We start from the raw sequence: 18,122 nt of genomic DNA on the forward strand, positions 1-18,122 counted from the left end.
TGTCGTAAATCAGTCGCTATGACAAAAGAACAAAATGCAAAACACAGCAGTATAACATCTGACCTTTTGTCAACTATCTCTATAAGTCTACTGTCACTGGGCACCTTTTACAGGCTTTAGAGGGCGCCCATTACAGATTTGGTGTCAAGACCAGGATTGGGTTATATTTTTCAATTTCTAGTTATAGTCAGCTTCTGAAAACTAAATTAAAATTCAAGTGAAAATATGACTGAAGGTTTAGGTTTAAATTGGTCAGTTTTGCCTGAGACTGATGATGATAATTTTCTTGGTAGTGCCGGTGTTAATCCACAGGAACCACTTATTGATATGACAAGTGAGTTATCACCACCTCGGCAAAATATGTATCCTACATCTACACCGTACACACCTCTACCTGTTGTAGGAGATGCTGTCGGTTTAAGGAGTGGACAGGCTGGCAGGGATACATATTTGGGGTCAGGGTATAATGCACCTGCACATCGGAACGCTGATTATCGGTGGTTGGGTCACTCTTTACCAGACGGCATCATGACGAGTGGCCGTTCTGTTTATTTCAGTACACCAGAAATATCACAGGATAGGTCAAGGGTTGATTTTCAGAGTCCCAGAGGATTTGATAGTGTAAGGCCATTAAATACAGCAGGCACTGTTTTGTCAGAATTTGAGAAGACTAGGGTTTCTCATCGGGAAGTTAGACCTGACAAATTTGACAGGACGTCATGTGATTGGCAAGATTATATTGTTCATTTTGAAGAAGTTGCTTCATGGAATGGGTGGACCGAGTATGAAAAGGCTCAACAACTTAGTATGTGTTTGAGAGGCGCAGCACAAAAACTTCTGAGTAATCTTACGTTAGGACAACTCAATAGTTATCAGGCAGTCAAAAGTGCATTGAGTAAGCGTTTCAACCCAGTAGAACATAATGTAGCCTATAGAAGTGAATTCCGAAATCGTCGACAGGGTCATGACGAAACCGTTTCGGATTATGGGTATCAGCTCCGTAGATTAGCAAATTCAGCTTATCCTACCAGCACTTATTCATCACTAGAGGTACATTTAATTGATCAGTTCTTAACTGGCCTGCATAGCTTTGACATGAGGAAACATGTCACCTTTGCACATCCCCAAACACTTGAAAATGCTATTTCATACGCCATGGAGTTTGAAGCTGTCGATGGTAGCAGGAGAAAGAAACCTGAAACTTTAGACAGGGTAGCAGGAATTAATCAAACTGTTCAACCAGTTGGTAGTACTGGGATGACACTTGAGGCAGTTGCTAAGATGATAGATGATCGTCTGGAAAGTTTCAAATGTAGCTTACGTAGTGTTATGCCCAATACATGCTTTGTCTGCAATCAACCAGGTCATTTTTCGTGACAGGTGTCCTAACTTATCAAAGCTTGGCTTACCGGATCAGTCTGTTACTAATAAACCTGAATCGGGAAACTACATGAGCCTGAGATCGAGGCTGGGATTTCAGCCAATGTTGGGCAGATGGGTAGGCCATGCGAAGATGTAGTTCCGGTGAAGTTATCTTATGTGAAAGACAAACCCATTTTAACTGTTGATGTTGGAGTGCAAGTAGATTTACTAAAGTTGGTAGGGAATAGTGTAGATCCCTTGGTGAAGCAATCTTCACTCCATGGTGTTGGGTTGGGAGAGAGGTTATCTTTGTCAGCATCAGGTGTAGGGAAACCGATGAAGTCATCTTCGTCAACACGGACTGGTATGTCTAGTCCACAGGAGAAAATTGTTTTTGCATTCTTTGAAGCCTCAGAAATATTTGTATATAGATGTTCTCATAAAAGGGGTTACCTCAAGGCTGTTGTTGGATACTGGGTCTCCAGTCTCGATTATCTCACAAGATGATGTCCTTAAACTGGGTTTACAGGATGATAAACTGAAGGAAGTTCATAAAGATTTCTTTACGGCCAATGGTACACCTATAGTTGTTCCCGGTTCTGCTTGTTTTGAGTTTTGTGTTGGAAACGTGCAGTTTCAACAAGAGTTTGTGGTTGCAGATTGGGGTACTATGGGTAGTATTCTTGGCATGGATTTCCTGGAGGATTATGATGGTGAGGTATATGTGAGACGAAAGACACTGTCTACATCTAGAGGTAGCCTCAAGTTGTACAAATTGAACACAAGCAATTGTGCACGGGTCAGAATTATTGATGAGGTTATTGTTCCTGAGAATTCTGAGAAATTAATCAAATGTATTGTTGACGGTTCATTTGGTGCTGATTCGGGTTTGGTTGAGCCAAACAATTATTGGAGATACAAGGGAAGTTTTGTGGCTAGGAGTCTAGTCCAACCTGACAAGGGTGTAGTAGTCATTTCAGTGCTGAATATGAATAGCAAGAGGGTGACTGTAGATAGTTCATCAGTAATGGGTACAGTTGGCATGGTAGAACAGATGGTAGCGTGTGAGGATGTTGTTACCGCTAAGGCTGAATGCCAGGGCTTACCAAGTCGCTTGCCGTCACTGGTTGATCACTGTTCCACTGATCTTTCAGATAGCCAAAAACAGTCTGTTTCTGATTTAGTTGGAGAAATTCAGGATGTTTTCGTCGGTGAAGATGGTTTGTTAGGGCAGATGGTTGAGATTACACATACCATCAAATTACCTGCTAGGAGGGTTCCTTTAACTAAGAAACAGTTAGTAGAGGCGGAAATTGACAAGATGTTGCAACAGAATATTATAGAGTCTAGTAGTAGTCCTTGGTCTGCTCCTGTTTTTCTAGTAACCAAGAAAGATGGATCCTGCAGGTTCTGTATTGATTTTAGGAAATTGAATGATGTCACTTTACGAGATGCCTATCAACTGCCTCGAATAGATGAAACACTTGAATCGTTAGGTGGTTGTCATTGGTTTAGTACCCTTGACTTAGCTTGTGGATATTGGCAAGTCAAAATGAATCCGAAAGATAAGCATGAAACCGCTTTCGCTACTAATGTCGGACTCCATCAGTTCAATGTCATGCCGTTTGGTCTCACTAACACTCCAGCTACTTTCAAGAGATTGATGGACAGGGTACTGGGAAAATTAAAGTGGAAAAAGTGTCTGTGTTACCTGGACGATGTCATCCTTTTTGGGTCATATTTTCAATCTGCTTTAACCAATCTTAGGTTAGTTTTCATTCAGTTTCGACAGGCAAATTTGAAACTCAAACCTAAAAAGTGTATGCTCTATCAACCTGAAGTTGCTTTTCTAGGACACATAGTCTCAGGCAATGGTCTTAGATGTAGTCCAGAAAAGGTAAAAGCTGTCGAAAATTGGCCTAGAAGGGAAACCCGGTCAGATATTCACAGTTTCTTAGGTCTTGTAGGTTACTATAGGCAGTTTGTAAATAACTTCTCGGATATCGCTTCTCTTATGGTGAAGCTCACTCGAAAGGGTATACCATTTCAATGGACTAAGGATTGTGAGAAGGCGTTTGATCAGTTGAAGCAGTGTCTCGTAACTGCTCCAGTACTTGCTTTTCCTCATGACGAAGGACTTTATGTGCTTGATACGGATGCTAGTGGGTTCGGTATAGGTGCAGTATTGTCCCAGGTGCAGGAAGGAGATGAAAAAGTTCTTTTGTATGCAAGTCATACTATGGGACCGTCACAATGCAACTATTGCACAACCAAACCTGAGCTTCTATATGGCAGAAAGTTTGTCCTTTGATTTGGCTGCAAAACTTCAAGGATCCAGAAGGAATATTAGCCAGGTGGCATAGTGTTGTAAAAACCTATGATTTTGAGATCCAGTATAGGCCTGGTAGAAAGCATCAGAATGCGGATGTGATGTCACGTAGGTCACAGCGAAGGTGTACTTTTGAGAAGTGTCTTGATTGTGATTCTCCGGATTTGGCTTGTAGTCAGCATGATAGTCAGTTAGTCTCATCAAAAGAGCCTATTGATGATCTGCAAGTTGCAGAAAGCCGTGTTCATTCACCTGAACCTGTCAGTCCGGTAGAAGTAGAGGAGAGGAATGTTATTCCTACAGATTCAGAGGAAAATGGGAATTCTACAGATGACAGCTCTGGTAGTTCTGGAGTAGGTTGTAGACTATTCAGTGACTCTGCAGCCCCTGGCAGTGTGGCTAACTGGTTACCAGTGTGGACTCGGGATGAGTTGCTCAATTGGCAACTAGCTGACATTGGCATAGGTCCAGTATTGAAGTTGTTGTCAGTTGATTGTCAGCAACCTGAGAAATCAGAAATCATAGGTTGGAGTTCAGATGCAAAGATGCTATGGGGACAATGGCAAGATCTTAGGCTGAAGAACAGACTGTTTTACCCCAAGGTAGAATCTGATATTTTTGGCTCTCGTTTAACAGTTGGTAGCACCAACAGCTGTATGTACATCAATTTTTGAATATTTGCATACTTCACGTACAGCTGGGCACTTCAGTCGAGATAAAACTGTGAAATCTATCAAAACCAGATTTTATTGGCCAGGAATGTCTAAAGACATTAAAAGATAGTTGAAATCTTGTGACTTGTGCGCACGCTGTAAACAAGGTCCAGGACGAGGCAGGTCTCCATTACAACAGTTTACTGTACGGGCTCCTATGGAATGTCTGGCCATAGATATTGTTGGTCCTTTACCTATAAGTAGAAATGGCAATGAGTACATTATGGTAGTTGGAGATTATTACCCCAAATGGAAGGAAGCGTTTGCTTGAGAGATCATACAGCATTAACTGTCGCCGACAAATTAGTGTCTGAGGTGATCTGTAGATTTGGATGTCCTGAGCTGATTCACACCGACCAGGTGAGAGAGTTCGAGTCCCATTTATTCAAAGAATTGTGCCATTTTGTTAGGGATTGATAAAACCAGAACTACCCCTTATAGACCTCAATCAGACAGGTTAGTTGAACGCTTCAATAGGACCATAAGGCAGATGCTGAGCATTTACTCTGATCAGGAACCCTCAGAATGGCAGGACCATCTATCGTACTTACTCATGGCGTATAGAGCCTCCGAACACTGCTCACCCCACCTGCAACTGACTGTGACCGTTGCCCTATTGAATATGTGAAATGGTTGAGGGAGACCACCGTGTTTGCAAATGACCAGCAAGGTAGAGACGCTCAATTACAGAAGAGAAACTATGACCACAAGTTGAAGGCAAGATCATATGAAGGAGGCTCCTTTGTTTGGCGATGGTATCTGCCAAGGCCAATCAAAAGCTAGGGTTAGGATGGGATGGGCCCTATTTGGTAGTAGGCCATCTGTCCCCTACTACGTATCAAATCCAGAGGAGTCAGGAGAAGCCAGTTATCAGCGTCCATGTAGATCAATGAAAACATTTTTGAGGGTACTCCATGTCCCAGGAATTAGTTGAATCAACCAGAGGATGACCCCGATGCCGCAGAGGTCCAAGACCTCACATTTGCGGATACGGAGGGATCCTATTCAGAGGGGGCAGTTAGAACACCAGCCGCTGTTAGAATTCGTGCGGGGACTTGGGGTTATTATGGGTATGGTATATATAAATATATATATTTAAGAACGTAGTGGGTGGGTTAGTTTAAGAGGGAGTTGAACGGCTGACGTAGTACCTATCTTTGTAGTCCTTGTGTAGAAGCTTATGCCAACGCCGACGTTGTGGCTGTGAAGACGTGACGTTACCATGCTTCTTGCATGCTCGGCTAGGCAGAAGCCATGATTGGGAGAGCCGAGATGTAAGGAGCGTGTTCGTTGGTTGTGTCTGTTCTCCTGGTCACATGGTCCGCGTGTTGGCTTTATAAGGCTACCCTGGGTAGGGAATCGTCAGTTGTCACTCACCAGTATCTGGTTAGGTACGGTCGAATCCCACGTCCTGAACCAGGATAATTTATTATTTATTATAGGGCTTTTGTTGAGATGTTACATTAAGAGGTATGGGTGGGGGAAAAGTAGAGTAGGTATTTAATAGGTTTGTTTTATAGATGTTTTACTTTTGGTAGTTAAGTTAGAGGGGTGGTTAAGAGTACAAGTTTAAGTAATAAGGTTGAATAGGTTTACGTAGGTAGGGAAGGGGGAAAATTACGTAGGTTATAGATAAGAGAAGGTTTTTGCGCCTGTTTTTTTTTTCCTGTTAAATAAACTTTAAATTCAATGTCATTCTTTGTGTTTTGTTTATAATTAGAACTGGTAAGCTGGTCAGGAGCCTCCTAGAACGTATAGACAAAAGAATACTGCACAGGGAGAAGAGAACACAATGCAAAACACCGCAGTATAACATCTGACCTTTTGTCAACTATCTCTATAAGTCTACTGTCACTGGGCACCTTTTACAGGCTTTAGAGGGCGCCTATTACATTATCAATAACAATTTCACAATTAAGAAATACACAAAAACATTTATTACATTACAAAAATATAATTATTCTTTTCAGTATTTCATTCAGTTAAGAAAATATATAAGAAATATACGTGAATGACAACTCACATCTCTCGGATCGAACCGGCAATCTCTCTCTCGCCTCAGAATTTTTACAACTGATAAAACTGTCATCAAAGTTACGTCATACCAGAAGTAGTCTCTCGTACGAGGATACGGTCGTTGCAGGGACGTAGGAAAATTGCATTCCACCAGTGACAGAAGTTATCCTACTTCGTGTCATGGCTATGGCCATTTAGATGGTCTAGATGCAATTTTGTAGCAATACAAGGCAGATTAAAGCCATTATGCTACAAGAAGTAGTTTCGTGGGACAGACTCACGAATATAGATCACGTCACACAAACTATCATGTTGCCAAATCAAAATAGGTGATTTAGAACGTGTTCACATTTTGTTTTTGCACATTAAACAAACAGTCAGTAAGATCAGTGGTGATATGAGTTAATTCATGTGGCAAAAACGTATATCTTTACGGTTGTATGCTGTATCATGTACAACATGTACAATATGATTATCTCACTGTATACTGACCGAAATATACAAAAGGCTTGTACATTACATCCCCTTAATCATAAACCCCCTTCGGGTTGTGAAGCACAAAATGATTATTAGAATAAATAAGTGTGGAAGAGGGTATGTTGTCAGGGACAGCCTTACAGAGTCAACTGACATGCCCATAAACAAAAACGAAATCAAACTAAAACGGGATGCCCAAAAGTGGCTTAGTTATGTCAGGTGTGCTGTACAAAGATCACCAACGACCAGCTTTATCAAATTGTCTGTCAAAACCCAAAGAAAATCACTCAACCAACAAACCTGTCAGCGTTCAGGTGCAGATGAATGGGCACAACCAACACACGAGTAGTAATACTCACATTACTAGGCCAGTCAGTCCCCCGACCACCACCACATTATGCAACCAGCCACCCAAGTGCAAAAACTGCTCCCGAGTTTCTTGCAAAGAAAACAGCAACATATAGTGTACAATCTGCAAGAAAGAGGGTCATTCATCCTTGGCGCCAAAATGTCCAAAACACATTAATAAAATGCCTACTCAGCAATCTGAATCTGAATCTGTCCAACCCACTGAGGTCTAAAAAAGCAAAGCGACTACTGATCACTGTACTGCGCAAACAATGGAATCTGCGACACTGAGCAAACAATGGAATCTGCGAGCACTGAGCAAACAATGGAATCTGTGAGCACTGAGCAAACAATGGAATCTGAGAGCACTGAGCAAACAATGGAATCTGTGAGCACTAATCCGCTTGCTCACAGACACAAAGCCACTGCAAAACGCAAAAAGACCCAAGCTCCCCAAATCAAACCCTATGTATGCCTTTTTAATACTCAAACTGAGCCACACAGCCAACAAGTCAGTCAAGGCAAAGAAAACAGCAGCTCATGGTAGACATAAGGCTCAGAAAACAAACAAAATTATAGAGTCCATTGCCACAGCATTGATCCAAATTACAAGCCGGGAAATGAGTGCCAAAGCCAGCTGCATCCTCAAACTGGCTTCCAAAATACTGAAATACAAAGGAACAAAGAAACAGTTCCAAAATAGTGTATGCCCTAAAACTCAATAAACGCTTATCTAAATGATCATGGACTTGCTTTATTACAGTGGAACGCAAATGGCCTTTAGAGCCACGCCAATGAACTGAACTAAAAAAATAGGTGATAAAGCCGCATGTCATTCTATTACAGGAGACTTTACTCCGCGAAAAAGCCAAATTCACACTACCTTGGTTCATACAATATAGAAAAGACAGAAAAAGACTTATGCCTAGCAACAAGGGAGTAGGGACAAGGGACTTATCAACCTTGTCCATGACAGCTGTACAGCCAAAAATATTAAATCAAACGTAGGAAACCTTGAAACCCAAGTAATCTTCCTAAAACTGGCAAATGGAACCAGCTCAAATGGGATAATCCATGGTGACTTTAATGCCCACAGTCCTTTATAGGAAGACAGGAATGATTCATGCAAATATGGCAAAAAGTGACTGCAGTGACCTATACGCTGATAAGTTTAGACGACATGTATCTGACATATCAGACTGCACTTGTGGCTATCACTTTGAAGACGCAATTCACTTTTTCTATACCTGTCAAAATTACCATAATATCAGAAACACTATGTACTTCTACACACATGGGTATGATTTAAAAACGGTATTACGTGGCAATAGTTCAGTTAGCAGTTCTACAAACATGACTATTCTTAAATCAGTTCACGATTTCATTGTTAAAAGCAAAAGATTCGAGTAGCTTAATTTTATGCATGTAGTAATGGAAAACTGCTATATCTTATTTCACAGACACAACTTGTATTGGCTTCATATATTTCATTTGTGCATTTAGTATGTTTATGTTTAGCACTATTTTACATATAATCTGATATATAACTAGCTGTTGTAAAGTTATTACCTGGAGAGGTATTTACATAAGCAAGTTTTGCTTGTTTACCGATCCAGATTTCTTTTGAAATAAAAATATGTTTAAACCAATGTATATCATGCAAATCCTCAGAAATTGCCTTTGAAAATCCTGATTTTACTTGCCGAAATCTCACCTCAGCATTTACTGCCGCAGCTGAAAAATCAATTTGTGGTATCATGGTGGGACAGGGAAATAGCAAAAGCTGGGAGAGTGAGAAAGAAAGCCCTAAATAGGCTAAAAAGGGATAAATCAGCTTTTGCCCAAGTCTGAGCAGCCAGGACAAACGTAAGACAGCTCATAGACGATTCTAAAAAAGAGTCGAGGCCGACGTTCTGCAAATCTCTAAATGAAAAAACAACTGCTAAAACAGTCTGGAACAAAATAAACGCAATCAGGGGTAAGCGTAAACCTACAAAAATTCCCAAGTTAGCCAACACCCATACAGTCCAAGAAAAGGCTAACGTTTTATCTGAGAATTTATTGGCCAACAGCAACAGAAATTGCAGCAAAGAATTCAAACAGGAAAAATGCCTATGCTTTAGGCATCAAAAGGATTCAAACAGGAAAAATGCTTATGCTTCAGGTATCAAAACAGCCGCAAAGCAAGCATCTGGTATCAATAGACCATTTACCGATTTACCAATCTCACTCACCTCAAACATTTGCAAATCTATGGAAGCCATGGTCACAAAAAGGCTCATGCATCACCTTGAATCTGGCAACCACATCAAACCTGATCAAAGGAGCTTAAGGAAGGGACACTCATGTCTAGATCATATTCTAAGACTGGAAAATGAAATAAAAAAAAGCGCAGTTGAACAGAAAATACCTAGATGCAGTATTTCTGGACTTCAGCAAAGTCTTCAACATGGTATGGCATGACAGACTCCTTACAAAACTATCACAAAATGGAGTAGAAGGGAACATGGCATACTTCATAGACATGAGACAATCAGTTAAAATAGGGAAGGATCAATCTGATCCTATGTCACTTGACAATGGCATGTTACAGGGCAGCATTATAAGTCCAACCCTATTTAACATCATGATCAATTATCTCCTACCCAAACTTCTAAATTCGCTGATGACGGAACAAAATGGGTAAAGCACAGAGATATTTCAAAAATCCGAATATAAACTCCAGTCAGCCCTGGGCAGAATAGATCAATGGTGCAATAAATGGGGGTTCACCCTTTCAAGTGAAAAAACTGTTGGAGTTTTATTTAAATGCAGGGGAAAGAAGCTATGATAACTCATCTTTCCATAAAAGGCAAACCAATCAAATTCGAAAAATATTTCTAGGGGTGATCTTTGATCAACACCTTACTTGGTGCAAGCATATAGAATATGTGGAAAACAGATTTGAAAAAGACTTGAACGAATTACGGGCAATCTTCGGGCACATTGAGGGACACTGAGCTGGCCTTTCACTCAGCATCAAATAATGTCTTGAGCCGCCTCGACAGAATACAATACAAAGCACTAATGCTGGCCACAGGTGCAGCAACAGACATTTCACCAGAAGCACTACAAGTAGAAACAGGAGAACTCCCATTGAAACAAATAAGAGTGCAGGCAATATCATCATTCTGAGGACGCACATCAAACCCTTTGGTGAAAAAGATGTGGTAAGACAAAAACACCTAAGAGGAAGCCCTAGCTCGGAAAAAATCCCTCACTAATATCACTGGGATATTATACTCTTCAAAACAAGAAACCCAATATTTTTGGCCATGCAAACCATTAGTCCAGAAACACGTACGATTCGGGAAAACGCACACAGTGCCTTAACAAAAGGGCCATGGAGCTGTATGTACTGCACGTGCAGCAGCCACTATGAACAGTATTTAAGTGTAGGGTTTTTGATTGCCTTGCATCTGCGTCAATCGAACAATGACAGTTCAACAACATGCCAAGATTAACAGAAGTGCCAATAAACAACATCAGAGGCCACTTGCAGGCAGGAGAATCCCGATCAGCTGTAGCTAGGGTTTAGTTTAGCGCCCAGCACCATCACAAGGCTATTGGATCGGTTTCAACAGCATGGGTCAACACGTGATCGGCCAAGGTCGGGACGACCAAGAGTAGCCCAAGATTTTTACATCCCACTGCGCCACCTACGTGAAATGACAACCACAGCCACATCAACCACATCCCAAATACCCGGACTGCACAGAATCTTCAACCAGACCATATGAAACCGTTAAAGAGCAGCAGGTCTTCAAGCAAGACGTCCTGTTCGATGCATCATAGTTAGTCAACAAGATCATCAACAATGACTGCATTGGTGTTGTCAACATAGGGTATGGCCTCAACTGCAATGGAAAGATGTCCAGTTCAGCGACGAATCAAGATTTCTCCACTGTAGAGGGGATTGAAGAGCATGGGTCTACAGACGTCGGGGAGAAACTGGAAATGCTGGAAACTGCGTACAGGAAGTGGACAGGTTTGGTGGGGGTAGCGTTATGACATGGGCAGCTATGTCTCATCATGGAAGGACAGGTTTGGTCCATATTCAGGGCAGTCTTACGGCTCATCGTTACATCAGCGAAATTCTCCAAACACGAGTCTTTCCATTGCAGCCAACGGCAACGGTGTATTCCAGATGGACAATGGTCGACTGCATACAGCATGGATCACATGAGCCTGTCTACACAACAACAACGTTGATGCTCTCCCCTGGCCCTCCAGATCCGTGGATTTGAACCCGATAGAGCAGCTGTGGGATGAATTGAACAGACAACCACAAACCACAAACCCAGACTTTGCAGCAGTTAGCTTTTGTGTTGCAGGACGAGTGGGCTACCATTCCCACGGATGTGATTCACATAATCGTCTCTTTCATGGGCAGGAACGTCACGATATAATTTCATTAATCTTGGACGCGACGTTAAACCCCATTTCACCTCACCTCACAATGGGCAGGAGATGTCAGACCGCTATAGATTCCAACAGGGGACATATGCATTATTGATGTTAGCTGACCTTTACCTTAGACTTTTCCTATGTACCGATAACTGAGATGACTGCTATCACCAAGTGTTCTCTGCACAACATTTTTGCTCAATACCTATGGTTCCTTGTATAAATGTATTTTCCTACCTCACACAAATCTGGTTTTGCATTTCTATTTTTTTGAAGAGTATAGTTTAACATCAGAAGTCACTAGAAAAGACAACCCAACCCGACTACGATCAGTAGCTATCACTAAAATTCAAACTACCTGGGACAGCTGGGCCCATATATACACTGATGGATCCAAGAATCCTATCAAGAACAGTGCAGGTTACAAATTCATATCCACAGCTCCAAACCCCATGCACATTCGGTTCGCCTGTCTGATGGCCAGTCTGTATTCACTGCTGAATTGGAGGCAATTCATAATCCACTCAAAATCATACCGGAACTACCGAAAGCAAAGGCAGTCATCCTATCAGACTCACTATGTGCACGTCAAGCCATCAGCAGCAGAAACTCAAACTCCAGGCCAAACACAGTTAATAATATTCCATACGAATATACAAAACTATCGGACCAAGGGCAACAGGTGGAGCTGTGTTGGATTCCATCATTCATGGAAATGAGAAAGCAGACACACTGGCTCTAGACAAAGCGGAGATACAGCCTGTTCCCTCGACATAAAAAAGCAAAGTTAAAGCCTCCATAGCCCAAAGATGGCAAGCCCAGTGGGACGCAAGTATGATCAGCAGATGGCTACACAAAATTCAACCCAAGATCCACCAAAAGCCATACTCATACTCAATTGAAAGGAAAGTCGATATTCCCATCTTACGCCTCAGAATCAGTCACAAAAAGTACTATGACAAGGTTTGTCCATCTTGCAATCAACCTGAATCCATTGCTCACTTGTTACTGGAATGTCATGACCATGTCCCAGCCCGGGCTTGGCTAAAACAAGAATTGCATTTAGATCTGTTACCTGTCGTAGATCTCCTAAAGCCAAGAGATGCAATGGTGAAGTTGGAATGATACAAAAAATGCTGTGACTGATTTCCTGGAGAACACTTACAGCTTGACAACTCCCAGTCCGTTCATATCGTCAAGTTCCGTGTCTATAAGGACTGGTCTCTGTGCTGGATGCTGCAAAACAGAAACTGACAGATAAAGAGGGACTGTGTGTTGCTAATGACAACACACAGAGAGTGATGTGAGACAAGAAGTGTGCTTATACCACACATGGTCAAGGCGAGGAAGGAGGGTAAGGCGGGGTACTTGACAAGTTGGTTATTGAGGACAAGATATACACACCAAACACAATGACATTACAGAAATGCGAAAACATAATTCCACATACTGAAGTTATGCCTTTTGCTATTTAGGAATTTTAGAATTTTTTATTTTTTACGTTTCCATGTCAACAAGTTGGACTTAGGTTATATACGAGTGGTGTTCATTTCCGGAGCGTAACTCAAAAACCCATTAATACTTTCTTACAAAACTTTGCATGTCTACCAGGCACCTGCTGAACTGGTGCCTTTTGCTATTAAGGAATTTTAAAAAATTATATTTTTTGCGTTTCCATGTCAACAAGTTGGACTTAAGTTCTACAGGGTAGAGTTCGTTTCCGGAGCATAACTTAAAACCCATTCAAAACTTTCTAACAAAACTTTGCATGTCTATCAGTCTCATGCTGAACTGGTGCCTTTTGCTTGTTTGGAATTTTATAAATGTTTATTTTTTACGTTTTCATGGTAACAAGTTGGACTTAGGTTCTTTTAGGGTGGTGTTCGTTTCGGAGCGTAACTCAAAACCTGTTAAATACTTTCTTACAAAACTTTGCATGTCTACCAGGCACATACTGAACTAATGCCTTTTGCTATTTAGGAATTTTTATATTTTTTATTTTTTACGTTTCCATGGCAACAAGTTGGATTTAAGTTTTAATATAGGGTGGGTTCACTTATGGAGTATAACAAATAAACTGTTAAATATTTCCTTTCCAAACATTGAATGTCTATATATAAAGCACATACTGACCTGGTGCCATTTAATATTAAGGAGTTTTAGAAATGTTTATTTTAGAATTTCCATTGCAGCTATTTTGACATGGTCTATGAGAAATGTTGGGTCAGTTGCCTGGTTTGGGACCATAACGTGTTAAAATGGGCGGGGGATATAGATGACCTCGTTGACTATACACTTGTTTAGTTATTGTTTCTTGTAATTTGTCATTTGTTTGCATAAAAAAACACAGAAACACACTTATGTTACTTTCCATTTCATATGGATGCGACCATGGTGGATCTTTTATGGGTAAACAATGTATGTTTCTTCAAGAACATTCAACTCTTGACTCAATACATACAGAATTGCACATTTACTTGTGGTTACTTTACAGACAGCTGCCGGGGTGGATATGTCATCTTTCTGATGACTCTTGTTTCAATTGCAATGTTGGTGATGAGTCGGATGTTGGCCTACTGCAGCTAGGTGACATGTATGCAACTGACACCTTTGGTAAACCTGGTGCAAGGCAAGACCCTGAAAGAAATCGATTTGAATCGTGTCTGTGTTGAGCTGGGGAATTCACATTGTCAATGTATATCTAGTGGCTGTCAACGCATACAGTGGCGGTAGTTTAATCATGGCAACGCAGTGATTACGCAATGAAGGACAAAGAACATATCATAAATAAATCGCTGAGGGGCGATGTGTGTGAGTAAGCTTGCCATACAGACTGACATGTGAATGTTACCATGAGTGTTCTCGGGTCCTACAATGTAAGTCATTCGACTTTGATAGTGTGGCTGCTGCCGCGAGAGAAGACCAGAAACCACGTGCTTTCGATGTCCAACTGTTCATAGAGGAGGCAGGTTTGCCAGCTGAAGTGGCTGATGTGTTAAATCATGAAGGTTTTGATACCAAGATCGCTTTGCTAAACATAAAACAAGACGATTTTGAACTAAAGGTAAAAAGGGGGCACATCAGGGGACTTCAAAGTTTCCTAACATGGGCAGTGCCAGATAGGGTTTCGTTGGGGGTCAGAAGAACAGCATTTAAGTACAATGTATCTGAAAGAGAGGATAACGGCTGCAACTAAGCTTATGAAAGAGACAATAGACCAGTGAAACGTGGTGGTCAATCTCCAGTGAAGGAAGTGTGTGGACAGTTGAACAAGGGCAAGTGAGTGAGTATGGTTTTTACGCCACTTTTAGCTATACTCCAGCAATATCACGGCTTCACACATTGTACCCATGTTTGGAATCGAACCCTGGTCTTCAGCGTGACAAGCGAACAGTTTAACCACTAGGCTACCTGACCGCCCCACAAGGGCAAGTGCAGCTATGGTAAGAGGTGCAATTTTGACCATGTATGCAGCGTACCGGTATGTGGAAAAGATCATCCACAGGTTGAAAATGGCGGAAAACCACCCGAGGGTTCGGAAAAAAATCAATAGGATCCAACTGTCACTCCCTTATCTAATTTGGGACCCACTCACTTCTAAATATCTAGGGAATTGTAATTCATTTTCTACAAAAGGTGAAACCTGGAAGAAAGAACTGGAGAATGGTCATGATCAAAACTATTTGTTAGATGGCAAATGTACGGATTTAAGATCACAGATTCAAACTCCACTCCAGTAAAGGTGTCTTCGCAGTATGGTAAATCTGAAGTCAGTAAAGAACTTGTGGAGAGAGAATTAAAGGTACAAGTAAAAAGTGGACATTATGTTGTTGCCAATGAGAGTCCTACAGTGGTCATTCTTTTAGCGGCTATACCCAAAGATGGGAATCGTAACTGCATGGTTTCAGTGTTGTAAGTCAGTCCCCATGGTGCTCTTTGACTTTGTAAATTCAATGTCTCTGCAGTCAATCATATTTTTGTATTGCAGATGGGCAGAGGCAATTGACAGAAGAGCTCACCCAGGAAGTTTCTGTGTATGGTGCTTTGAATTCGACTTGCTCAGAGAATACTGTAAGAATATACAAGTCTCATTTGAGTACATATCTGAAGTTTTGTGAGTTAATAGGAAAGGCTCCCATCCCAGTCACAGTGTGGCATATTGTGCGCTATGCCACCTTTCTAGCATTTATCAAGATTGAGGCCTACTTAAATCAAACAGTATTTGAATATTGTGCGAATTTTGCATCTTGATTTTGGGTATGAGCACCCATTTCAAGATAGTTGGCTTTTGAAATCTACTCTCATGCCAATTTAAAGAATTAATGGATGTGTTGTACACATGAAAGACACCAATCATGTTGCTACAAGGGAGTGCTTGAACTCAGCAATATTTCACATGTTAACTTGTGGGCGGCTATGATGATCATGCTTTTTTGGATTGTTTTGCAAGGCAAACCTTTTTCGGGGCTCAGAGAAAATTTATTCAAGCACGAAGCATTTTTCAAGAGAAAGTGCCGTGTCATACTCGGACCGTTCATTTGGAGTGAAAGTGAATTGGTCCAAAACGTATGTAGGGATATAGACCGGCAGCCCAGAGCACTTTGGTCAAACGAACAAGGTACCAATATCCGAACACAGGAACATTTACTGTGTAACCAAACATATTCATATATGGATGTCTGCCGTGGAGTCCCTGCTGCGTGTGGCCCCTGGCCCCCCAAAAGAAGGGGCCATTCAAGGGCTGGATCAAACATTGGAGGTACCACATGAAAGTAAGTGTAAATGAACTGGTACATCTCGCAGAGTACAGAATGGGCCACGCCAGACAAATCTTCCTCTGCAAAAGGCCTGCCAGACACCCCCAAAGAGGGTCCCAAAATTTGGGCTGGGTTAAACATTGGAGGTACCACATGAAATCAACATAAAATGAACTATTTCACTCTACTAAGAATAAAAACCCCATTGCCAGACAAATCGTCTGCTGCATAAGGCCCGACAGACACCCCCAAATGTTGACCCTTAATGCACTCAGTGAACACTCTGGTAAAATTTGACTAGAGTATACATTCAAAGTACCAGATGAAAGTAAGTTTAGATGAACAGGTACATGTTACTGAGTATAACACGGCCCATACCTGACAAATTGTCCTCTGCATAAGGTCCGCCAGACCCCCCAGAGAGGGTCCAAAAATTTGGGCTGGGTTAAACATTGGAGGTACCACATGAAACCAACATAAAATGAACAATTGCACTCTACTTATTGCACAATACCCATTGCCAGACAAATCATCTTCTGCATAAGGCCCGCCAGACACCCACAAAAAGTTGACCCTTCAGGTATACCCGGGTAAAATTGGTCTGGAATATATATCGATTGTACCACATTAAGGTATGTTTGAATGAACAGGTTCATATCACAGAGTACAGAATGGGCCACACCAGACAAATCTTCCTCTGCATAAGGCTTAAACATTGGAGGTATCACATGGAACCAACATAAAATGAACTATTACACTCTACTTATTACAAAATACCCATTGCCAGACAAATCCTCTTGTGCATAAGGCCCGCTAAACAGACCCCCACCCCACCCCACCCCACCCCACACAGTTGACCCTCTGTAATCCCAGTGTGCATAATGAAACATTGGACATCAGATCTGAGAGTCAACAGATGGTCAAATTTATGTTTTGTTCTTAAAGATGGAAGGATTTTATTGAGACTAAAATCACGTATTTATAAAATCAGGTCCCTGAATACAAGTATTGCTATCATAGATTAGGCCTACCGTTGAAATGTAATGTTAATGGCATGAATCTGAATCTTGTGAATATATATCTGATCAGCTATGAAGTCCTCAAAGCCTGCTACAGCCTGATATCTTGGCTATGGATTCCTACAAGGCAGATAGGCATATGATGCTATGTGCCATGATTTTTATATACTGAACAACAAAAGTTCCTGTGACATTGAATAAGATTTAATGCAAAGTTATGTTTTTACCAAATCTGAAACAATTTCGGCTTGCAACAGATAAAAGACTCCTGTAAGTGTTCAAATGGTTTTAATTTGTCATACTGACTTCGGAAAATGCGTGATTTCATTAAAAAAACATGAACATGCCAAAATGTACAAATCAATAGCGTGTGTGTCCACCTCTGGTTGCGATGCAAGCAACACATCTTCGTCTCATGGAATGGACCAGGCGTCGCACAAAGTTCTGTGGGATACCTGTCCATATCTGCTGGAGCATGTTTCGAAGTTCCTGGAGTGTCTGTGGAACACGTGGTTGACGTCGAAGGCGCCGATCCATCTCATCCCACATGTGCTCGATTGCTGATAGATCATGGTAGCGAGCCGGCCAGGGGATGACATTCACGTTGTTTTTGTTGAAGAGATCCTGAACAAGTCGAGCAATATGAGGCCGGGCG

The 18,122-nt window shown here is 41.4% G+C and overlaps 1 pseudogene; it reads left to right on the top strand.

Annotated features, from left to right (window-relative positions):
• Positions 1 to 327: 327 nt before the first annotated feature.
• On the top strand, positions 328 to 1,519 carry LOC139464087 (uncharacterized; annotated as a pseudogene).
• The last annotated feature ends 16,603 nt before the right edge of the window (positions 1,520 to 18,122 follow it).

This window comes from Haliotis cracherodii, unplaced genomic scaffold (genome assembly GCF_022045235.1).
Source record: "Haliotis cracherodii isolate W230 unplaced genomic scaffold, xgHalCrac1.p SCAF_16, whole genome shotgun sequence".
Taxonomy (NCBI): domain Eukaryota; kingdom Metazoa; phylum Mollusca; class Gastropoda; order Lepetellida; family Haliotidae; genus Haliotis; species Haliotis cracherodii.